At 42.5% G+C, this 24,871-nt stretch overlaps 1 long non-coding RNA gene across 1 annotated transcript in view; it reads right to left on the bottom strand.

Annotated features, from left to right (window-relative positions):
* Positions 1-24,871, bottom strand: part of LOC125105185 (uncharacterized) — a 42,874-nt gene that overhangs the window by 9,566 nt on the left and 8,437 nt on the right. The window contains exon 3 of the long non-coding RNA XR_007128831.1: positions 8,745-8,847. This is a non-coding gene — a long non-coding RNA (uncharacterized LOC125105185). The remainder of the gene's footprint in view (positions 1-8,744; positions 8,848-24,871) is intronic.

The following is a 24,871-nucleotide window of genomic DNA, read 5'->3' on the forward strand; positions in this document are numbered from 1 at the left end:
CTAAGAGCTAGTATAGCTTGGAATGCCATCAACTCTCTTACCCAAGCTGGGAACCTGAGGGAGTTCCTCCTAGGCATTCCCCTCTCCCACTTCCCAAACCATCTCCCTACCTGCTCTTAACACATGCACCTGGATTCTATTTCTAAATACCACCCGTTACCACAGTCTCCACTAAATACCACCCGTTACCACAGTCTCCACAGGCTTATCTGGATCACTGAAATGGTGTCCTAGCTGGTCTGCCTCTGGCTTACTCCTTCTTTTAAGTGTATCAGCCAAGGTATCCTAATCACAGGGAACCTTAGTCTGGGATGCATACACAGACTTCATTGGATCTGACACCGAGAAAGCACATTTCTATTTTCACTAACATCTAACTGAAATTCAGCATTTCCTGTGATTATGAATGTAAGAAACCAACTATAGTATTAGGAGAACCCATGATGGTCATCAGTAGAAATCAGATATTTTCCTATCACATTACAGTTGGAACACGTATCTCATCATCTATAATCATTACTTTGAAATTATGATAATTATTAGATCTATCACTAGATCTTTTTTAAAAATATGCTAATAGAACAAATGTCATAATTAAGAAATATTTGTATTTCGACATGACTGGTTTCCTTTTAATTACCATGTGTTTTAATTTATACATTGAATATGATTAGTTTTAGGAATTTATAGTTTTTTAAATTTATAGACTTCCAAAGGGGTTCAAGGCCAGAAAAGATTAAAATTGCTATTCTAATTATACCTAATCTATCTAGATCTGATCTTACTACTTCCATACTTTCCAAATCCTCATGCGGTTTGCCAGCACACAGGGTGAAGTCTCAAACTATAACAGTGCTACAAACTTCTCCACATCCTCACGTAGCTAAATTTCCTGCTGTAGGACAATTCATGCCTCCTCTCCCGCAGTCTGCATTCTAACCATCCGGACCCATGCTGCTTCTGGTACTTGGCCCTTTCACTCCTCTGGGCATTTGCTCCTTACATACCCCCTATCCTTTTTTTTTTTTTTTTTTTTTAAGTAGGCTCCATGCCCAGTGTGGGCCTTGAACTCACAACCCTGAGATCAAGAGTCACATTCTCTACCCAAAAGTCACAAGGCCTACCCAACCATGGAAAACTGCTGCCCCATCTTCAAAACTCACCCTTTTCCAGTATTGCCTCCTCTCAGACCAGATTAGTTTTCCCTTCATTCACACTTCCACTGCACACCATACATGTCTCTTCACATCCTATGGCACTCTTAGTTGACTTGCTTGCTTCTCTTGCTCAACAGTAACACCTCATGGAAGGAAATCCTCTTAATTACCTTGGAATCTCTAGAAGGCTTTAACAGATGCCTCATAAATGGCTAGGTGAATTGAACTAAATACTTTTTAAGAAAATTGATCTGAGATTATGAGCTACTTCTTTAATTCATAAGAACATGATGAAATACGCCTCAAGAATTTTTCCTTCAGTCTTCTAACCCTAGGTTAAGAATATGGAATTCCATTTGCTTATAGATAAATTTGCTTGCAAGTCACAGTGTAGAAGATACTTGCAATACATTTATCTGGCAAAGGATTCAGAAACACTGTTTTAAAAGACTCCTATAAATCAGTAAGAAAAAGACAACTAGGGCACCTGGGTGGCTCGGTTAAGCGTCTGCCTTCGTCTCAGGACATGATCCTGGGGTCCTGGGATGGAGTCCTGAGTCAGGCTCCCTGCTCAGCCGGGAACCCGCTTCTCCCTCTGCCACTCCCCTACTTATGCTGTCTGTCAAATAAATAAATAAATAAAATCTGAAGGAAAAAAAAACAAACAGTCCAGTAAAAAATTGGGCAAAAGACTTGAACAGCAACTTCGAAAAGGAGGATATCCAGATGGGCGATAAATATCAAGGCAAACTTCAACAGGGCTTTAGATGACTCATCAGGGAAATGCAAATTAAGACCACAACAGGAGACTATTATTCTCACCCCAGAAAGACTAAGACTTAGAAGACTGAAAATATCAAGTGTTTTGTTTTTTTTTTTTTAAGATTTTATTTATTTAGTTATTTGAGAGAGAGGGAGAGCAAGAGCACAAGAGCGGGGAGGGTCTGAGGGAGAAGCAGACTCCCCACTGAGCAGGGGAACCCCCCCATGTGGGGCCTCTGGGATCATGACCTGAGTGAAAGGCAGACCTTTGACTGACTGAGCCACCCAGGTGCCCCAATATCAAATGTTTTTAAGGATGTAGATGCCCTATATTGCAAATGGGGTGGGAGGGGCGCAAAGTGACAATCTCTTTGGAAAATCATTTGTTAGTTTCCACTAGGATTAAATACGCATTTGTTTATGATACAGCAATTCTATTTTATTATGTCTAACAGAAATGAATGCAAATATTGTAGCATTTGTACCCTACATCCAGAACAACTTTATTCATAATATCCGTAAGATGAAACAACCCAAATGTTTATGAACAAATAAACTGTGACACACATTTATATAATGGAATACTACCCATCAATTAAAAAAAAATAATTGTCTCCAACAACAAGATGGAGAAAGGTCAGATACTATGTTGCAGGAAAGCCCAACACAAAAAAGTTGTAGTATGTAATTCCATTTATATAAAGGTTAAGAACAAGCAAAAGTAAAAGATGTTTATAAAAATCAAAATAGCAATTAATGCTTCAGGGCATAGACTAAGAAGCAGCTAAGAGAATCTCATGGGGTATAGGAAATTAATCCTATAGTTTTAGCTCAATGGTGGTTATCCATACATATACACACGTAAATATTCAAACTACATACTTAAGATTAGTGCATTTTATGCACTTTACGTAGTATTATTAAGTATAATAAAGAAACTTGATCAGATCTACAGAAGGGGTAGTATTTTGGGAAACTCAAACCATGGCACAACCATTTAGAAAATGGTTTTAATATGGTCCAAAACAGTTGACCCAGTGGAAAGAATAAAGATATTCTGGAGGAGTAAAAGGGAGAATGAAAACTGAAATATTTTGAAAGTAAAAGCACACTGCACAAATGTACCATGTTAGAACAAGCATGTCCAGTCTTGGAACAATGAGAACCTGAGTTAAGCCAATGGTTCAAGAATCACTGAACACAGGCATAACATTGGCCTAACCATCAGTACATCTTTTTAAGTCTACTTTTTTTTTTTTTTAAAGGTTATTTGTCAGAGTGAGAGAGAAGGAGTGAGCGAGCACAAACAGGGGGAGCAGCAGGCAAAGGGAGAAGCAGGCTGAGCAGGGAGTCAGATGCGGGACTCGATCCCAGGACCCTGAGATCATGACCTGAGCTGAAGGCAGACGCTTAACCAACTGAGCCACCCAGGTGACCCTAAGTCTATTTTTACTCAGATATTATAACACTGTGTAAGTTTAAGGTGCACAACATGTTGATTTGATATATTTATATATTGCAATGTGATTACCACCTTAGCACTCGCTGACACCTCTGTCATGTCTATTTCTTATGTTCTCTCCTCTTTTTTTGCATGTGTCTTCACACTGGTAGCACTTGAGATGAACATTTTATTCCTTTCTGCAGGAGATGGAAAAATATCTTTGAGGAAGATCATTTGGCAAGGAGAAAGGGACTCCCAGGGTGCCGTCTCCAACCCCTGCCGTTCCCACATCCCTGAGAGTATACCTCGTCATCCCAGGTGGGTCCTCCCAGAGGAATCCCTAAATCCCAATCACCACCTGCCACTGCCTTGTAAGGCCCTCAGTGTTGCTCCGATATAGTTTCCTAATTCATCTTGCTTTAGATCTCTCCATGCTGATTCCACTCTCCAGCAACTAGAATGATCTACCCAAAAAGCAGCTCCCATCAGGGTCCTTCCACTGAAGTGCTTCCCTTTGTTTCTGTATAAAATCCAAACTGGCCTAAGCAGCCTTATCTCCCCAGCAGGCATCCTGGACAAGTTCTCAGAATGTGTTAGGGAGAGGAAACCCCCCAGGTTAGCCTTCATAGGATCACCCGCACCAGACCAGAAATCTAGGGGTGTCTTAATGACATCCACAGCAATTCTGTCATTTTCCTTCTTGCCTTTTGTCTCCTTAAATTGTCAGCTCTGCAGTTTCTAGGTTTCCAAACCTGAAGGACATTAAACACAAGACATGGGGCTTCCCCCAACACAGTAATGTTGAGGATATGTATGGGTGTGGCATTAAGTACTTTATTCTCAAAGTAGAAATCCTTTAGAATCTGAAGGTTAGATCTTTAGCATGAAATCAGATTAATGACCAGGGGAGAAATGTATTTACCTATTCTCTTTTCTCCAACTTTCATAGGTACACCACTATGATCTTGGAGCGGGTATCATGCCAAATTAAAACTTGCTCAGAACTAAACTATGGGGTGCAACTTTAAGTGCACTAGTTCCAAACTGTAAAAACCCAAGTGTCCATTATCATGTGAATATAAACAGTTTTCCTTTTGTTATTTATTTCTAACTTTTGAGATAGGATATCTTCTTTGAAGATGGAGGTTTTTTAATCCTATAGAGATTTAAATTGTGGTCTATTATGTAGTCTGTCCTGGAAAATGTCCTGTGAGCACTTGTGAAGAATGTGTCCTTCATTGTTTTGGAGTAGAGCGTTCTGTGTGTGTCTGTTACATCTAGTTGGTTCATTCATTCCTCTATTTCCCTGAGGAGGAGAGGGGAAGTAATGGATGAAGAGTCTGAGATGGAAGAGAGATGGAAGGAATAGGACTAGAGGGGACGACCAACAGGACTAGACGGAGAGTATGGCGGCGGTTGCCAGGGCCTGGTTGCCCAAGGGTAGAGGGATAGAGGGTTATTATTTAATGGGTTTAGAGTCTCAGATTTACAAGATGAAAGAATTAGAAAAATGGATGATGGTGATGGTTGCACAGTGTAAAGACATCTAATACTACACTTCACTGTATCCTTAAAAATGGTTCTGATGTGGGGCACCTGGGTGGCTCAGTGGGTTAAAGCCTCTGCCTTTGGGTCAGGTCTTGATCTCGGGATCCTGGGATCAAGCCCCACATCGGGCTCTCTGCTCAGCAGGGAGCCTGCTTCCTCCTCTCTCTGCCTGCCTCTCTGCCTACTTGTGATCTCTGTCAAATAAAAATTAAAAAAAAATGGTTTGGATGGTTAATTTCATATTACGTGTATTTTACCATAATAAAAAGAGGAATAAACACATCAAATTGTACATTTTGAAAGGGTGAATTATATGGTATGTGAATTTTAGAACTAAACCTGTAAACACCCATAAAATGGCCGAAAAAGGAAGACCCTTCCCCACAACAGAGGTCACTTAATAAATGTGGAAGCAGTGGTGGTATAATTGGAAAAATGACCATCTTGCAGCCGGTTTGAGCAACCTCAGATGAACAAGAATGCATGTTAAATCCGATGAGGAGGTTATCTGTATGAACTCATTGTCTTTCCAAAGGCTTTTTGCTGATTTCAAGTGTCCAAGTAATAAATACACAGAGAAAAAAATAAACAGTGACTGGGTGGTTAAGATTATCCCCTTGTAGATACAGACAAATATCATGACTCCAAATGTAAGGGTCTGGAAAGAACACAAAATCACAATGTAATAATCCAGCCAGAGCTGCATAATCTGAGTTTAATTATGAGGAAACACCAGATGAACCATTTGAAGAACATAAAAATAAATCATCTACATTCTTCATAAACATCAAAGTCGTGAGAGACAAAGAGTGAGGAACTATTCTAGATTAAAGAGACAGGATACCTTTTTTTAGGGAGAGTAGAATATTATTTGGATGACTGACAAAAAATCAGAATCAGACTGTAGATTAAACTATTTTAACAAGATTGAATTTCTGGAATTTGTTAATTATAGTGTGGTTATGTAAAAAAATACCCTTGTTCTTAGGAAATATATCCTTAAAGAGCATGACACTTGCTACCTACTCTCAAATGATCCAGAAAAAAAATAAAATAGTGAGGAGGGGTGTGAGGGAGTGAAAATGATAAAGCAAATGTGGCAAATATTGAAAAACTGGTGAATCTGAGTACAGGGTATACAGAAGTTCTCTGTACTCTTCTCACAATGTTTCAGTAAATAAAAGTTTAGTAATAGAATATTTGTAAGAAGTGCTCATTAAAGACAAAAAAATGGCATTGTTACGTTCATTTGCCTTTCATCTTTGAGTCTCTGAGAGCAGTTTGGTTTAGGATAGCCAGGAAAATCTTAGTCCCAAATCCACACTATTTCTGTGCCAGAGAAACCTTGCCACCAGAAGGTGGAAGGCTTAAAGAGGTTTTCTGGGACTTCAAGAAAGGAGTGCAGTTACCCTGGGAAAATTGCAGTGACTATCAAATTAGAAGAGTAGTAAATAGGACAAATGAAAAAAGAACAAATGATGGGGGCACCTAGGTGGCTCAGTGGGTTAAGGGCCTGCCTTCGGCTCAGGTCATTATCTCAGGGTATTGGGAATGAGTCTACTGTTGGGCTCCTTGCTCAGCTGGGAGCCCAGAGCCTAGGCTCAAGCTCTCTCACAAATAATCGTAAAAGAAAAAAAAAAAAAAAAAAAAAAAAGAACAAATGAAGGTACTCCAACCTCTCTGAGGGAAGCTGGGATCAATCCTGCTTTCCGCAGCAGCTTGGGGGACTGTGACTCCTTCCAAAACCTTCACCTTTCACTGACAGGAGAGGGAATTCCAATCCCCTCTTCCTCAGCAGAAAATGGGTGGGGAGAAGGGAGAAGGACTTTTAGGTTCCAAAAGCTAAACCAAGTATACTTTCCATCTAGCCTTGGGAGTCAAAGGCGGCAGAGTCCCACTTCCCACCCAAAATAAATTCCTCACCAAGAGAGTTTTAATTCTTTAAACAGCCAAGCATTTCATTTGTGATAAAGTCTTCAAATGCAAATAGTTGGCCAGGCGTCACAGAAACATGCAAATGTATTTATGCTAAAGTATAATCAGCTAACTAATCAGTACAATCCATAATTATAAAGGACAAACAAAATCAAAAACAGAAAAAGAATTGATTTTCTTGTTTTGAAAAAAAAGAGGAATTGGGAAAAAGGAAGACATTCCTGGGATGTAAAGACAGGGAAGAGAGAGAAGAGAGGTCCTTAGAACTTTTCTCATTTGCCAGAAAGTTAAACCTCGGATTCCTGGTGAACCAAAGCACTTGAGGAGATCTTGTGTTTTTTTTTTTTTTTTGGGGGGGGGGGGGTTGTTGTTGTTGTTGCTTTTAAGATTTTATCTATTTATTTGACAGAGAGAGACACAGCTGAGAGGGAACACAAGTAGGAGGAGTGGGAAAGGGAGAAGCAGGCTTCCCGCCGAGCAGGGAGCCCAAGGTGGGGCCAAAAGCAGATGCTTGACAACTGAGCCACCCAGGCGCCACTAGGAGATCTTAGGAGATCTTGTTTTTAACCAGAGGGACACCCGTGCTTGCAGTTCAGGATTTGTGATGTCAGCTTATCACACTAACTTCATAACACAGCTCAGGGCTCAGAGGATTTTTCTGAATCAAGGTGTGGGTGTTAAAATGGACTCCGTTTCTCAATCTGTAAAATGGGAATAGTTATATTTATAAAATCCACCCCACAGCATTGTCGGGATTGAAGAGACAGTTTCTGTTGAACTGTTTTGGAAAGAAATAATGTAGCACCAATTTAAAATGATAGGTTTCTTCCCCCCTATTCCAGTCGTCTGAGCAAATTCTGCTTGAGCCTGTCACTTTAAAACCTTAGGCCCCTCACCCTAGTATTATCCAGTTGTGTTAACGTATCATAGAGGGGGGCGTCTGGGTGGCTTAGTTGGTTAAGCCTCTAGCTTTGGCTCAGGTCATGATCTCAGGGTCCTGGGATCAAGCCCCATGTGGGGCTCTCTGCTAAGTGAGGAGTCTGCTTCTTTCTCTCTCTTCCTCTATACTCTCCCCCCCTCGCTCACTCCATTAAATAAAAAATTAAATCTTTAAAAAAATATATCATAGAGGAGTCTTCTCCTTTTCTCCCTGGCAAAATGAGGTTTGTTAGTTCACAGGTGTTACAACCTCAAGTTCTCCGAGGCCCAACCATGTCACACAATCCCGTGGAGCTGGCTGACAGGACGTGAGCATTCAGGAGTAGGGAGGACTGGGTCAGCAGAGACAGCACGTCCTACCTGTTGGCCTTCATGACACAAAACCTGTCTAGGCAAGTGGGTCAGTTTTGCCTCCTCTAGATTAGAGGATGTCTAAATTCCCCTTTGAGCTCCCAAACCCTGTGATTGATTATTTTGAAATTTCACATCTGGCATGGGAACTCGCTTGGAGCTCCTTTTCCAGTATTTATTAACCTGCATGCCTCTTGCTGGTCTCCTATCGTTGCAAAATCATCAGACTTTACGTAGCCAAGCAGTTACTACTTGAATTGAAAAGTTCACATAACATTTTTCAAGTATTTGCTGAACTTTGCCCCAAGGCTCAAATTCTCTTGTCTCTCTTAAAGGACCAAACTACTGATTACAAAATGACAAGGTATGGATTATTTTTCATGTGACCTTTTCACATCACAATGTAGACAGGCCCGGTTCACCTCTCCCAAGGTTGTACCTGATTTCTGCTTTCTCTCCCTTGAATATTCCAGAGCTCTCTTACCTCAGCCGATTACAAAACTATCTGAGCCCTCTGTCCTGCTTAATCTCTTCAACCTCTTCACCCCACTGCGTGCCCCCATAGACCTTCATCCCCCTTCCACGCCCCATTTCCTCCAGACACATACCTCCTAAGTCCGTCCCACGGGGCCAGAAGCATTCTCTGCCATGAAGACCAAATGAGGGTCTGGGTCTGGAGACAGCAGTGAGGACCCACAGGGGTTGCTGCTTCTGGCATAAATAAGCAGAGGGAGGAGTCTGTGGGAGGAGTAGCCAAGAGGGGAGTCCTTAAAGGGGGGATGCCTGAGGACTGGTGTGCTGAAGGAGGGGGCCCTTGGACTGTCCCAACCTGGCCGATCCCAAATAGTTTTGTTGTTAAGGCTGGTTCCTGATACTGTGGTCTGATTCATTCAATCTGGAGTAAAGCATTTGGGGCTGTTTATTATTGTGATCATGATAATGATGTTGAATCAGGGTGATATTTGGCGCACAAGGACTCAGAACTCCAAATTTCTAGAGCTAGTGAGTGGCCCACCAGGCTCCGGTGTGCTAGCTGGCAGCTGATCCCAAAGAAGGGCAGCAGTGAGGTCCCGTGTCCTCAAGTTCAGAGTCCTGGGCTGAGAAGAGCACCTGTAAGATTGCAGCTGTAGCTAGTGAGGTTTCTGTTCCTGAGGTAGGTGTATTTACATGTTCCTTTAGGTCCACTACAGACAGGCTCCTTTGGCTCTTGTTACAGCCTGCTGCTTTGCACCCCCTGGAATCCCTCTCTATTGTTGTTTCTAAGGCCCTCCCTGCTCGGCCCCTGCCAGCATCTCCACTTTATCCTCTACCATGTGACCCTTGTCCACGATGGTCCAGCTATACTGTGTTTTCAATGTAACATATCCTTTAAAAAAGCCAAACAAATTCCACCCCAGGACATTTGCACTGATTATATCTGCTACTGGAACACTCATCCCACTGTTACTGCTCTTCCCTTATATAAATATCTGACTCCCCATTATCCATGAGTCAGCTCACTGATAAGAGCCTTTCTAAGGGTGTTAGTGGCGGGGGTGGGGGTGGGGTGCCTGGATGGCTTAGTCCACTGGGTGTCTGTCTGCCTTCAGCTCAGTTTCCAGGTCCTGGAATCAAGCTCCGCATTCATTCGGCTTCCTGCTCAGCGGGGAGTCTGCTTCTCTCATTCCTTGCCCTCCCCATTGCTCATTCTCTTTCTCTCTCTCAAATAAATAAATAAATAAAATCTTAAAAAAAAAAAAAAAAAACAGTCTTCCCCCTCAATCACCAGACACTGTTTTGTCTTCTTCATAACTATTAGCAGTACCTGAAATTATTGAGTTTATGTGTTTACTGGGGTATTTCTCCAGTCCCCTCCCCTCACTGAATTCTAAGTGTCCCAAGGCAGAGTTGGGCCTGTATTGCTCATAACATTACCCCACCTCCAAGATTAATACCTTACACACAGTGGGTGCTTACTGTATGTGCATGGACCAAATAAATGGGATACAGTTCAATCATTGACTATGTATTATTGTGTAGCTGACATGTGCCAGGCACTGTGCTGAATGAGGGCGATATGACAAACAGGACAGGCAAAGCCTCCCCCAAGGAGGCTTCCTGTCTAGAAGGGAAGACAGTCATTAAAGTCATATTCACTTGATTGAAAATACATCTTAAAAGAATAAACACATAAAAAATTATTTGTTGTTTTTCACAGTTTGGCTATAAATGTGCATTTCAGAAATGTTGGTGGGGGGGATAAACTGTCAGTCACAGAGCCCAGAGTTCTCAAGAATCCAAGCCACATTTATAAATTGATAAAATGATTTATTCCTAGAAACTTGATGGGATCCCTTGGAGCAAATGACCCATTTCTAGTTCTCAGACTAATTTTTTTTTTTTAAAGATTTTTTATTTATTTGTCAGAAAGAGAGAGAGAGAAAGCACACAAGCGGGCAGAGAGGCAGGCAGAGGTGGATAGAGAGGCAGGCTCCCCGCCGAGCAAGGAGCCCGATGCGGGACTCGATCCCAGGACCCCGGCATCATGACCTGAGCGGAAGGCAGCGGCTTAACCCACTGAGCCACCCAGGCGTCCCTTCAGACTAATTTTTTTGCTGAGAAGTTTAATCAAGACTGCCCTGTGGCACTAGCATATTTATCACGCTCAATGAGTTTAATTCGAGAATGACCTTTGAATCCATGTTTCAACATCAAAAGAATTCAGATTTTGGGGGTGTCCCAGGACTCTCAGTGTCCTTTGGAGCTTGTAAAAGAGATCTGGCGTAAGTCAGGGATTGCAATAGGCCAATAGGGCTTCCTCAAAAGTTTCAGAAGGGAAGTTGGGACGAGGTCACTTGCTGGTGGAAATCACAAATTACACCTAGTAATTTGGTTGGAACTCTCCTGTTTCCCTTTGGCCAAGTCTCTACTTGGTTTATTTCTTTCACTTGTTAGGCCCCTGAAGGCATTTGATTTCATGAGCCCTGCTTCCAGACATCGGATTGCATATACTAACAATTTTAGGATTCCTGGGCATTTTTGGACAAACAAATTCTGGTTTGGAGAAACTCAAATGCTAAAATGCTGGTGATTTGGTACCGAATCCAAACATCTCTAATACAAAGAGGTCCAAGACACAAGGATGATAAATCTCAAATTCTAAAGATTCATGAAATAAAACTTTTTCGACACGTTCTTTCAAATTTCCTCAGCAGGAACACATTTTATCCTTTGGTGGTTGTTTAGTTACTATGACTGCCTAACAAACCACCCTGAAATGTTTTAAAAATAACCATTTTTTAATGCTCATGGATTCTGTGCATCAGGAATTCTGACTGCGCAGAGAGGGGGCAGCTTGTCTCCACTCTGTGATTCCAGGTTTGCCACTGGGAAGAAGGGGGAGTGGGTCAATGGTTGAAGGCTGGAATTCCATGGAGACATCTTCACTCACAGGTCTGGCGGACGATATGGGTAACTGACTAGGCACACATGCACGTGATCTCTCAGTGTGGTCTCTCTGCAGAGAGAGACATCTAGACGTCCTTCCAGCAAGGTAGCCGGATTCCACAAGAGAGCAACACAAAACAAGAGAGCAAGGGTGCACAACATCTTTATAATCTGGCTCAAGGGGTTATTGTAAGAAGAGTATGTGGGATGGAATTATTACAGGCATCTTCAGAAAATGCAATCTGCCACAGGGATAGAGTTGACTTTCAAAAATAGCTGAAGTGCTTAGGTGTCACGTTTGTTGAAAAATGTAAATGAGGGCCCCCCCGGCTGGCTCAGTCAGTAGACCATAAGACTCTTGATTTCAGGACTGTGAGGTCAAGCCCCATGTTGGGGTAAATAAGGGGTGCCTGGGTGGCCCAATTGCTTAAGCCTCTGCCTTGGGCACCAGGGTCCTGGGATCCAGCCCTGCATTGAGCTCCTCGCTCAGCAGGAGCTTGCTTCTCTCTCTTTCTGCCTGCAGTTCCCCTGCTTGTTCTCTGTCTCTCTCCGTCAAATAAAATCTTTAAAAAAAAAAAAAAATGTAAATGAGTGAAGCTGTTTTAGATTCAAAAGATGAGGAGTAAATAATAAGAACATTAAATAATAAGAACACTTCCTTCTGTGGATCTCATCCAGTCCAGAATTCGATTTCAACAGACCTCTCGTGGAGCTCTTACAACAACCGGCATCATTCCCCCCAATTACCATGACGGATCTGATTAGGCATTGCGTTAAGTATATCATCTCCTAGGGGTGTATTTAAAGAACTGACATGTAGACAGGTAAATTCATGCCTTTGGGTTTATTAGGGAACAAACAGATAACCTCATCATCTTACATCTCATTTAGCCATCACCAAAAGCTACATTTTGCTTTGGGTCTGTATAAATTCTGAGAGGCTAGCAACAATCAGCAGATCCCAGATGTGCTCCCCCAAATGTCTTCTAAAGCTAGGTTCTAAGCATTAGCTTTTGGAGGTGAGAAATCTTCCTCCTGAAGATTAATAATTAATAATCCCTGTAAGTGGGCACCTGGGTGGCTCAGTGGGTTGGGCCGCTGCCTTCGGCTCAGGTCATGATCTCGGGGTCCTGGGATCGAGTCCCGCATCGGGCTCTCTGCTCAGCAGGGAGCCTGCTTCCCTTCCTCTCTCTCTCTGCCTGCCTCTCTGCCTGCTTGTGATCTCTCTCTCTGTCAAATAAATAAATAAACAAATAAATCTTTAAAAAAAAAATAATCCCTGTAAGTATTAGAGGGTATCTACAAAGGAAACCTGTTTTATATTCTTTAGCCAAGTGACAGAAAGATTCCCTTTTCAAGGAGATCCTATTAATATCCCTTGGAACAAGCATCCTATGGGAAGTACTGTCTGTGGTCTTGCCGCTAAAAATATTTGGGAATAGGGCGACTGGGTGGCTCAGTCATTAAGTGTCTGCCTTTGGCTCAGGTCATGATACCAGGGTCCTGGAATTGAGCCCCACATCAGGCTCCCTCCTCAGTGGGAAGCCTGCTTCTCCTTTCCCGATCCCCCTGCTTGTGTTCCCCTCTCTCTGAGTCTCTGTCAAATAAATAAATAAAATCTTTTTTTTTTTTTAAATGTTTGGGAATAGCAACAAAAAGGGGACTGCTGATTTGCCATTGCATCCCCAGTGTTCATGTCTAACTTCTGATTGAATTGGTGCCCCAGGATCTTATGAACCAAGAAGGATGGACGACACCAGGGGCCACTTGATAAAGACTCATTCATAGAACATAGTGGTACGGCACAGGCTGCAGGGCCACTTTCACAAACGTGCAATGCAATCTGGGGTACAGACTAAAAGAACCACAGAGCTGGAAGAAGTCCTAGAGATCATCTACTTTAACTCCTTTATCTTGAAGATGGAAAGTTAGGCCTACTTCTACTGGAACAACTTCCCCAAGAAACACTCGTCAGTGCCAGACCAGAGCTGGAAGCCAAATGTACTTTCCTAGAGGTGTTTTTGCAAGTATAAAAAGCACATCTATATGATCTCAGAGTAAGTCTGGATCCTGCACCTCCTAGATGCAAAAATTTGGAGTCAGGCCTTGGGACACCCTGCCATTTATTAGCTGTCTAATTTTAGGCAACTTACTAACTCCCCTTCTCCAAGCATGTTATCTCCTCTGTCAATGTGAATGATTCTGTTCCTGACTGCCTTGCCAGGGGAGTTGTGAGGGTCAAGAGAGGTCAGGTACTACGGGAGGCTTACGCAAATGTCTGTGGTGTTTGGTTTGCTTGCTCTCTGCTGGGATGCAGTTCTCTGCGTTCCTAGAAGTGTGACTCTGGACTCCTCAGTAATCTTATTGGTTTGGGATGTTGATAGACTCACCCATGCAGTTAGTCATTTAAACTAGCTGCTCTCTTTTTTTTACCTCTTTGTGAATGACACAACATTGCCCACAAAATTGAGGGCAAAACCTGGAAGCACATTTCCAAAGAGCCTGAGAAATAAAGCCCAAGTAAGATACAACTGATGTCTCCCCTCTCTGCTTGAGGAGCCAGAGGCTCTAATGTTCATCTTGAAAAATTCTGGGCGTAGGGAGGCCAGTTAGACAGGCCTTTTGCTAATGCTAATAGGGCTCAGACAAGAGTTAAAACAGAGGCCCACACACTCTATGTCCCTCAGCCCTACAGTATGCTCACTTTGTGGAGAAGGGCATAGCCAGAAGAGGACAAGGACATGTGTCCCTCATGCCTGGGTCTAACGGGCACTGAGGTTATTAGAAGTCTCTCACAAAAATTCAGTGAAGGGTGACAAGGTTGTGACCAAAGGAATGAAAAGGAGACAGCAACTGGGAAGGTCACATAGAGAAGTTTCTGTGGTACTTAGAAACTACTGAGATAAGGGAGAACAAAAAAGAAAGGAGGAAACAGAAGATAAGAAAATTTTCACTCCTGGGTTATTGGTGGGGCCAGGAGGGAAACTTCTGACATAGTTAATCTCAGATTTCTGTTAGCATGTATGACTTTTCATGACGGAGCAACACTCTCAGATATTTTCAGACAGAATTGTCACCTATTCATATGTGTTCAGAATAGTACAGGTACTGAAGCATTTGCTCTAAGCATCACATATAAGAACATATTTGCTTAGAAATGTTAATAGTAATATCTTCTAGCAACATAGCTTAGAAAAATGTGTAATACCTTTTCGAATATTATATTATCTCAAGTCATGCAAATAAATGTCATTCTGTAGCCTTTAAGATAGAGAATTTGGTCAGCTGCAAAATAGGGCTATTAAAAATGTTTTATCATTAATTTTAAAAATACCCTTCTGGAGTGGAATGGGGTGGGATTTTACTAAGCCTGAGACCTCAAAAGTCTGAGACATGAATTTTCCGATTACAAATCACTCCAGCTGATTCATAGATAGAAATATATAGATGGAATATAATTATTCTAATTGGAATATGGCCATGACACCAGCCAGCCAATATTCCAGTCATAAAAACTATGGTTATTTTTTCGTCTCATTGCTTTTTATGAGACATTGCAATAATGGTTTGTGCCAAATAACTCTGACAATGTAATTGAATTCTAGAGTTACTGTTCTAAACTTGTAATATAAGAAACATCTGTAATATAAGAATGTGTCTTTCTTCAAAGGTAATCCATCAGAGGTTTGATTGAAAGATAAAAATATTTACTCTTATGAAAGGTCCTATTGATAAATAATAAATTATAGAATTCCCAGTGTTTTTTTCCTAAAAAAGAGTGAATAGTAAATGGTAAATTTTTAAAATGGCCCACTATTTCTTAATATTGATAACTATGCAGGGAAACCAGGTAGACTTAAGTGTATCTTGGGTTGTAGGCCCTTAGAGCATTTGCAAATACCCTGGTAATCCAGTGTGCCCCAAATCAGAGCCTGAGGAACAGGGAGCAGGACACGATGTAACTGGAAGGTGACTGGGTCCTCATCACCAGCGCCAGCCCACAAAGCACATTTGACAAACCCCAGGTCTCAAATGGGGATGGAGGGAGGTGAAGACTAGGATAGAGGTGAAGGTGGGGGCTAGATCTCTAAGAAGATATCTCAGGGGCGCCTGGGGGCCTCAGTAGGTTTGGTGTCTGCCTTTGGCTCAGGTCGTGATCCCAGCATCCTGGGATTGAGCCCCATGTCCGCCTCCTTGCTCAGTGGGGAGCCTGCTTCTCCCTCTCCCTCTGCTGCTCTGCCTACTTATTGCTCTCTTTCTCTCTCTCTCTGTCAAATAAATAAAATCTTAAAAAAAAAGGTATATCAGAATAGGTTCTTGCTTTTCAGAGAGCACTGAGAAGCAAGGGGGTAGAAGGCTTTGCTAAGCAAGTCTCCCTAAAACACCACTGAAATCTTAGGGACCCAATCAATCACATGCTTCCTCCCCTTTCATTTGGAATGAATTGAGAAATACACATGCCAAACTAGTGGGAACAAAACCACGTTTTTAAATTAATGGTAAAGCTGAACTAGACAACCCCACTACTACCCAGGCCCATGTAGGACTTCAGCTCTACCTGTGGGTAGGGAAAGCTGTTCTGCAGAGCATACTTGACCTGCCTCTGCAGGGAAGGGAGTTTCCACCCTTATTACCTATCAGACTCAGGGAGGAGGCCTAGAGAGACATCAGCCTCCAGAAAGTAGGCCTGCAGCCCCATCCAGATCCACTTGCTTCATAGGAACAAAATCAGAGAGGAGAAGGCGCAGCAGGTCTGAGCCAGAGAGAGTGAGCAAGCAATGTGACCTTTACTCTTCTCCCCGGTCATATCAGTCACTCCTCCCCAAAAGGCAGAGCTGGGAGTGCTTTCTCACTTTCCTAGAGAGGACAAAGTCTGGGCAGAAGTTACTATTCTAGGGGTCAATGATGGAACATGAGAAGAAGGAGAGAAGTGTTCTCCCAGCTCTCATGTGATTCAGTCTTATCCCAGCAGAAGAACATTCTAGTACAGCTGGGTCCTGGAAGTTAGATTTTTACATGAACCCAAGTTTTAATCAGGGCATAGCTAGGTAACATTCACTCCCTGTGGCTCCTGGCTGGGGAGTCAGGGGAGGCAGATGTAAGTTGCAGTTAAGCATTTGCAACTAAAACTCTGAGATCAGTCCTGAAAAGGAGCCAAGGATTGCCTTCTGAGAACCCTGTGGTCTTGTTCGGAGGGAAGAAAATAATGTATACTTATTCTTATTTGGAGCTGCTCTGAGGAAAGAAAGGTGTCTCCCTTCTGCATTCTGGGGCTGTCAGGGAAAGAAAAGTCTGGGGTGGGTGTGAGGGGCGGGAAGGGGACCCTAGATATGTGTACATGGGTAAGGTCGAGTTTTGGCAGAAGTCTGAAAATTAGGTTGATCTCAGATATCTTCATTCTGCTTTTCACTTGACCAAAGCCCTCCTGCATGATTTCCTCATCTTCCAGATGACCTTTCCTTCCACCTGAACTCATCAAGTAAGCATTCCTTCATTCTTTCAGCACAGCTCGAAGACAGATGGTGGGAGGAAAATTAATTTATTAAAATCATTAACAGTGAAGTGTGAGTCTCAGCCCTCCTTAGCCATCTTGGATGTATTTGTGTTTTGAAAGGAAAGACTGGTTTACAGGTATAAATATCTCAGTGGTTTAAATTTCAGGCAGAATTCTGAAGCTATTTGCCTGGGAATCAGGGACAGAATTGTTCCCAGCACCGAGTGGACAATACAGCCTTCTGTGAAAACGTAGCATGAGTAAGGACCAGGCACAGATTCAGCGGAGGTCAAGAAGGATAAAGACAAATGGCCATTGGTTGGCATAAATGAGGTCACTGGTAGCAGGAAGAAATTGGGGAGCAGCGGTAGCAATGATGATGGACAGTGATACAGGTAGCATGGATTCAATCCAGGCAGTAGTGTCTAGAACAAAACATTTAATTCTCTGAACACCTGCCCTGGTAAGTAGACTTTGCTTTTTCTAAGCAAACCACGAGTATTTCTTTTCCAAACCACTAGTCTTGAACAAAGGAAATGCCAACGTATTCCTTTTCTAACTTGGGACTCGTGCTTGGTGGTGAGGTCTGCCCTGGGTCAGTCCCCTGCATGTGTCCTATTCACTCCCTAAGCAGTCCTTATGTTCAGCCAAACAGGCACCTGATTGATCTCATATCCTTCACACTTCTCTCCTTGCCTCAGTGACACTGTTCTCCCTGCCACCCCTCCAAGCCTGCTTGCACCCCTTCTGAATTCTGCTCATCCCTCAGAGCTGGCTCGGGTTTTCAGACACTTCCTTCTCTGGATATGCTTCCCAAAGTACCAGGATCCCTTCCCCTTCCTGAACTTCAAGTCTTCTATGAATAGTCATAATGGCAATAATTACAGTAATAATAATGATGTCCTACATTTGAATCCTAGGAATTTTTAAAAAAGATTTTATTTATTTATTTGACAGAGCAAGATCACAAGTAGGCAGAGAGGCAGGCAGAGAGAGAAAGGAGGAAGCAGGCTCCCTGCCAAGCAGAGAGCCCAATGCAGGACTCGATCCCAGGATCCTGAGATCATGACCTGAGCCGAAGGCAGAGGCTTAACCCACTGAACCACCCAGGCGCCCCATGAATCCTAGGAATTTTTTTAAGTGCTGACACATTCTGTATTACATGGGTCCATCACAGAATCATTTAACAGATAATAAGGGATTAATATTACTCCTAATTATTCCTACCTAAAAACAAAATAAAACAAAAACCAATAAAGAAACTGAGGTCCAGAGAGAGTAATTCTTCTTTCAAGGCCACATATCCCAAGATGCATTGTTATCTGCCATTCTGGTCTCTCTAATTTAAGTTACAATTTCTGATTAAATGTTATCTTGCATGGTTTTCAAATTGTTTCCTGTTGCTTGCCTCAGCTCTGTAATGAGATTGCACATTTCTTCAGGACAGGAAAAATCTCTTGTGCATTTTGATAATTCTTCAGCACCCAGAATTATATTGAGCACACAATTTTGGCTTAGAAAATGCTGCATTAATGACATGGAGGGTCACATGTTTATATTTCTGCACATTCTGTGACTGTGGATATTTGAGTTTGCTGGAAGGTGTCATGGCCCTGTGATTCCATTTGACCTTATTTTGGGTGTTAGAGATCCTGGGGCACACATACTGAGAAGGAGCCTTCTACTATTATCAGTACTGGTGGCTACCATTACCGATCTAAAGGACTTTAAGGTCGGTGTCAAGATGGGAAGGAATGAAATATCTCTGTTAAATGTGTTGCCTCTATAGCCCCTGCAATATTAATCTGGAAACATATGCCCTGCCTCCATCTGCTTTGAAATTCCTTGCCTTGCTCTCTCTCATCAATAGTGACATCTGACCTGTGCCTGCTTTAGTGGGAAGAGGGAAAGCACCTGACCCTCTGACTGACACAGTGATAATTCTGGCAAAAAGAAGGAGCCGAGAGGGTTAGCAATTGTGCGGGCAACTTTGGCCATGTGAGAGGGAAAGTGAGGAGGCATGAATGCTGTCTCTCTCTGCCAGGGCTTTGCAGAAGAAGGATGGTCTATGGGTTACTGCTCTGGCTCAGTGACTGCCTTCTGAGGGAGAGGAAAGAGAAGAGATCTGCACAAGCTCCAAACCAGAGTCCTGCAAGGTGAAACAACGGAAGATCATTGTATTGATAGGGACAATTTGGGGTTCAGTTCAAGGATGTCATGTCCCAGGAGGGATGGATCCATTGATTAATGTATCCACTGGCTTGTTGCCATGTAGATTATGTCTCACAGTTAGGGTATATAATCTCAAAATACAAGGACATCATGAAAATTTGCTTAAATGTACATGTGTAAATAGAGTTGAACACTGCAGTTTCAACACTTGAAGCAAATCCTACCAACTATTGATCATTGCATAAAAGATTCATTTGAGCCAGTATTCAAGTTCAAGTATGTGCACATGCCTAGTAAGACTACTGAGGCGAAAAACATCAACATATGCCTCCTGGTTTCTGAGTCAATCTTGTGTATCATTTTCAATAAACAGGTAACACCTACTTCATCTCTCAATGATAATATCAAATGTTCCAGGGAACTTGACCTTCTTCAGAGGGAAATCAATCGAACTATGACAATATGGGGGTTAATCATCTGCCTTTGGGTCATGCCTCAGGTCATGATCTTAGGGTCCTGGCATGGAGCCCTGCATCAGGCTCCCTGCCCAGTGGGGAGCCTGCATCTCCCTCTCCCTCTGCTGCTCCCCCTGCTTGTATTCTCTCTCTTTCTCTGTGAAATAAATACATAAATCAAATCTTAAAAACAACAACAACAACTACGCAGATGGGCTGCCTGAGTGGCTCAGTCAGTTAAGTGTCTGCCGTCAGCTCAGGTCATGATCCCAGAGTCCTAGGATTGAGCCCCAATGTTGGGCTCCCTGCTTGGTGGGAAGTCTGCTTCTCCCTTTCCCTCTGCCCCTCCCTCCTGCTCTTGTTCTCTCTCTCTCTCTCTCCCTCCCTCTTTCTCAAATAAATAAGATCTTAAAAAAAAAAACTATGACAATATAACATATCTTGAAACAAAAATAAGAACAATAGAAATTTTTTAAAGTATTTATTATGCTAAGAATTATTTCCTTTCCCAGAATTTTGACCCTCTGATTTATCAGACAGAGAAGTTTTAGAATAGGCTGTGAAATAAAAACAAAGAATAGTTTCAAAACTCTGAAAAAGGAAACATTTATTTTACACATATTAAAGTATAAAAATCATATTAGAGAGCCAAGACTAGCAACAGGAAATAATTAAAAAACAATGCAAGGTAATATTTAATCAGAGGCCAAACTTAAAAATCAAGAGACCAAAATGGCAGATACGATGCATGGATGGGAAAACAAAAACAAAAACAAAAACGATGCATGGATGGGGGTATGTAGTTGGAGTTTAACTCATGACTGAAAGTAAAATAGCAACTATTCATGTTATGATAATTATATGCCAGGCACTGTTTAAATGATTTGAATATATTAACTGATTCAATTCTCATAACCTACCAATGAGATAAGGTTTTGTTGAACTCATTTTACAGATGAGAAAACTGTGGCACAGATCAGTTAGGTAATTTTATGTTATACCTGAAGTAAAGCTTCAGGCATGAAGTGAAATACAAATATGCAGTCCTTGGTCTTAGTTTCATGATAAGCCACATCCAGAACATCCCATCTTCCTGTCTCCCAGGCTATAACGGACAGACGCTATCAGCAGCGGACTCATTACCCATCTCATGTATGCAAAAACCCAGCTTGTTTGTAGGTCCACAGCCTATTTGCACGCCCACCGCTGCTTCCTCAGAAACCCAGGTTGCATAAGAGGCTTTAATCTGTGCCATGGAGACATGACCCACCACCCCAGGTGCACACCTGCTTGAAGGCAGCCATCAGAAGGCTGGCCAGTGACCTATGACTGGCCTTACCTGAGACCTCTGGCCAGCACTGGGGTGACTGGACCAGTCAGACACTCTCCCTTTGAGACTTTAAATTGTGAGGCAGAGAGGGGATGCTGAATGAGTGAACTGGTGTTGAATGAGACAGAGAAACGGAGCAAAGAGCAAAGAGGAATCATGAGGTGGTAAAAACCAGGAGGAAGCAGGAACTGTGAGGTGGATGGGGAAAGTAGGGGGGTCAGTCCACTGTGGGTGGGAGAGAAAGAACAAGTGATGGCAGGCTCTGGGGACCTGTCGCAAACTTGGCCACGGAGGAGGGCTTCAGTTGAGCCCTGAGATGATACTGGATTATGAGAGCCACATTTGAAATGTCATGAGTGACATTTTCGTGAGGCCAGGAATGCAGTTACAGAGCTGGTTCCTAGTCTCCTTCAGGTTTCCATGTAGTCTTATAACCTAATTCCATTCATGGAGGTATTTTTATTATTTTCTTGCATTTTGTAACCTGAAAGAATCCCACTAATATAGGGATTCATAATCCCAGACTTTTCTTTGTTCCCTCTCCTTCCATAGGCCATTACCAAATCCTGTCAAATTTGTTCTCTGACCCCTCTTTCCATACCTACCTCTTGACTGGAGCACCTTAAGTCTCCTACCCACATGGCTGCAGGGGCCTCCTGGCACAGCCTGCTTAAAAAATTCAGAAACATAATTTTCTAATTTGTTTAAATATGGTTCTGATGAAGAATTTCAATGGGATTTGCACTCATTTGTTAAAAAAACAAAACAAAACCAAAAAAAACCAACCCTGTAAATCAGCCCCTTCTGATTAGTATGCTATCACCACTGATTGAAATCAGAGAACATGGAAATTTCCTAGCTGAATTTCAATAAAAATGCTTGCATAATGAGTGTGTGGGATTGAAGAAATAATAATTATCGTGATTTATAAGCACACTTCTTCCTCAGTCTGCTTTACTTTGGTGAGGGATCTTTTTTTTTTTTTTAAGATTTTATTTATTTATTTGACAGAGAGAGCAAGAGCGGGAACACAAGCAGGGGGAGCAGGAGAGGGAGAAACAGGCTCCTACTGAGCAGGCAGCCCCAGGATGAGGGGCTCAAACCCAGGACCCTGGGATCACGACCTGAGCCACGGCAAACGCTTAACGACAGAGCCACCAGGTGCCCCTGAGGTATCTTTTTTTTTTTTAATTTTTAAAAATTTTTAAAAGATTTTATTTTTATTTATTTATTTATTTATTTGACAGAGAGAGAGAGAGAGAGAGAAAGAAAGAGATCACAAGTGGGCAGAGCAGCAAGCAGAGAGAGGAGAGGAGAGAGAGGAGGAAGCAGGCTCCCTGCTGAGCAGAGAGCCTGGGATCACGACTGGAGCCAAAGGCAGAGGACCAATCCACTGAACCACCCAGGTGCCCCCCACCCCGAGGTATCTTTTATCAGCCATGACAGCCACTAAAACCAGAGATCAAAATATACCCATCTTGTGTAAGTCCAGCTTATCGCTCACATCAATTTTTTTAATTATTGTTTTTAAGAACAAATATAAGAACAATTTTTAAGGCATATTTAACTCATCTAGATCAATGTTATCTGGCTCATCAAAAATTCCTTTTGAGTGTACGGTTTATAATGTACGAATATTACATACAGGTGTACAAGCTCAAACAATACTAATGGATGATGTGTGTGATGAAAAAGCCGGGGACCCCTGTCCTGCGGGATAGAACATTAGGTCTCCAGGGTTCTCCCGCCACCATCCTCCCCTGCCTTACCTTCAGCCATTCTCAGCCATCGCTCCTCCCCTGCCAGCCAGCTGGCCATTTCTGGAAGCTGGCACTGCTCCAAGCTGTAAGCCCAGCTGCTCTTGCATCAGGTCACCTCCGAAAACATACCTTTATCCTCCTCCCACGAAGACAACTGGCTAAATCGTATTCTTTTAAGGAAACTCAGGATTCCTAACCTTTAATTCCCTCCCCCTAACAGTGAAGCAGACTCTAAAGTGTATCAGTAGCCACCATTTCAGTCATGTCTGTTCTGTCTCGTGTCGAACTACGACGTTGATGCTAATACTCTCATTTTATGCTAACAGCGTCTGTTTAGATGGATCCACATGTCGCTAGCCTAGCGGCTCATTATTCTTCACGACTTCCCCTTGCACAACTGTAGTGCAGTTTTCCTGCTGACCATGGGTGGTAGGCTTTGCCAGTGGCCCTTCGGTATCCCCTCAGCCAGTCCTGCTTCCAACCCTTGGCATCTGTGGGTCTGCCTACTGCATGCCTTTTGCTCCTGCCGGGTGCAGGCAAGAATGTGGAGGAATAATGCCTCCTGGGAGCAGCACCCCATTCTGAAGGGACGGGCAGATACCCCGGCTCTCCTGCCCTTTGGCCTCCTCCATCCGACACTGGCCCCCGGGGTTCCTCAGTGGGATGAAGCTTCAGTGGTTCATGGTGGTGACTTGCTTGACAATGCATCTTTTCTGGCCTCCTTTACTTTCTGTCTCACTTCCCTACTTGCCTACAAATATTTCCTGGGATCACCTCTCAAATCAACTTTCATTTAATAAGACTTACTTTGGGGGAACCCCAGAGAAGACAAGATCATTTTGAAATTCTCTTATTGCAGGTTTATGGATGGCAAATTCAGTTTGGCTGATCTGAAAACATCTTCATTGCATTCTTATTCTTGGGAAATGGTTTTGATGGATCCGCAGGCCTGGGCTGTCAGCTGTTTGTCTCAGACTTTGAAAGTGCTATTCCGTGGTCTCCTGTCATTCTAAGTATTATTCCTTTGTAGGTGATCTGCCCTTTCTCTCTGAGAAAAGATTTTTGCTTCGTCTCTGGTGTCCTGCAGATTTCACTATGATGTGACTAGGTTTAGATACTTAAGAAATTACTTTTCTTGGCATAGATCGCTTTTACTGTATCTTTAAATTCTTGGCTTCCACCATTCTGGAAAAATCCTCAGCAATGATCTCTTTAAATATTGCCTCTCTTGCATTTTCTCAAACCTCCCCTTTGGAGACTCTAATTAGGCATATGTAAACATTTTCCTCTTTTCTGTCTTATCTTTGCTCTCTGCACTACATTCTGGTTAATTTCTGACGCTCTTGCTTTCAGTTAGCCAATTTTTGCTTCAGTTGTTTCTAATCTGCTATTTAATCTCTTTATTGAGTTTTTAAAAATTCTGTACTTCTATTTTTTATTTTAAAAGTTCTATGTGTTTCTTTTTCCACTCAGCCCCATCATTTTTTATTGTTTTTCCCCCCATTTTTGTGGTTCCAACATTTATTATTTTACCATGAAGGATAGTTGGAAGAAAGGCAGGCAGAGTCGAGGGCCCCTGCCTTAAGGGGAAACCACCCTAAAAGGATTTTACACCCACCCTGGAAGGACCCCTCCATACGTTCCCACGTGACAGGCAGATGACAACCTGACTGGATGACAGGCAAGGGAGGGTGAGTCAGATTAAAATAGCCCTCCACAAGCCCATAAAACCTCCTAGACATGGAAACTTTGGTGGCAACCCCATCAGGTTCCCTCCCTTTTTGGGAGCTTTGTATCTATCACTCAATAAACTTTGTACTGTCTGCTTTGTACTGTTGCTTTTTATCACTCAATAAACTTTGCTTTGCTGCCCACTACTCTTCGTCTGGTCTACCTCTTCGCTCTTCAGAACCGCGTGACCAAGAAGGAAAAGAAATCCTACAGCCCTTAGATGTTTCCTATATTACTATTTTATAGACTTTATTTGGTAATTCTAGTATTTAAAGTTCGGAGGGTCCTCATTCTTCGTAAGTGGTGACTTACGAGGAACGTTTTTGCTGATTCCTTCTCATGGTGCCTTTTTCCCTTATTGATCTTT

This window comes from Lutra lutra, chromosome 7 (genome assembly GCF_902655055.1).
Source record: "Lutra lutra chromosome 7, mLutLut1.2, whole genome shotgun sequence".
In the NCBI taxonomy this organism is placed as follows: domain Eukaryota; kingdom Metazoa; phylum Chordata; class Mammalia; order Carnivora; family Mustelidae; genus Lutra; species Lutra lutra.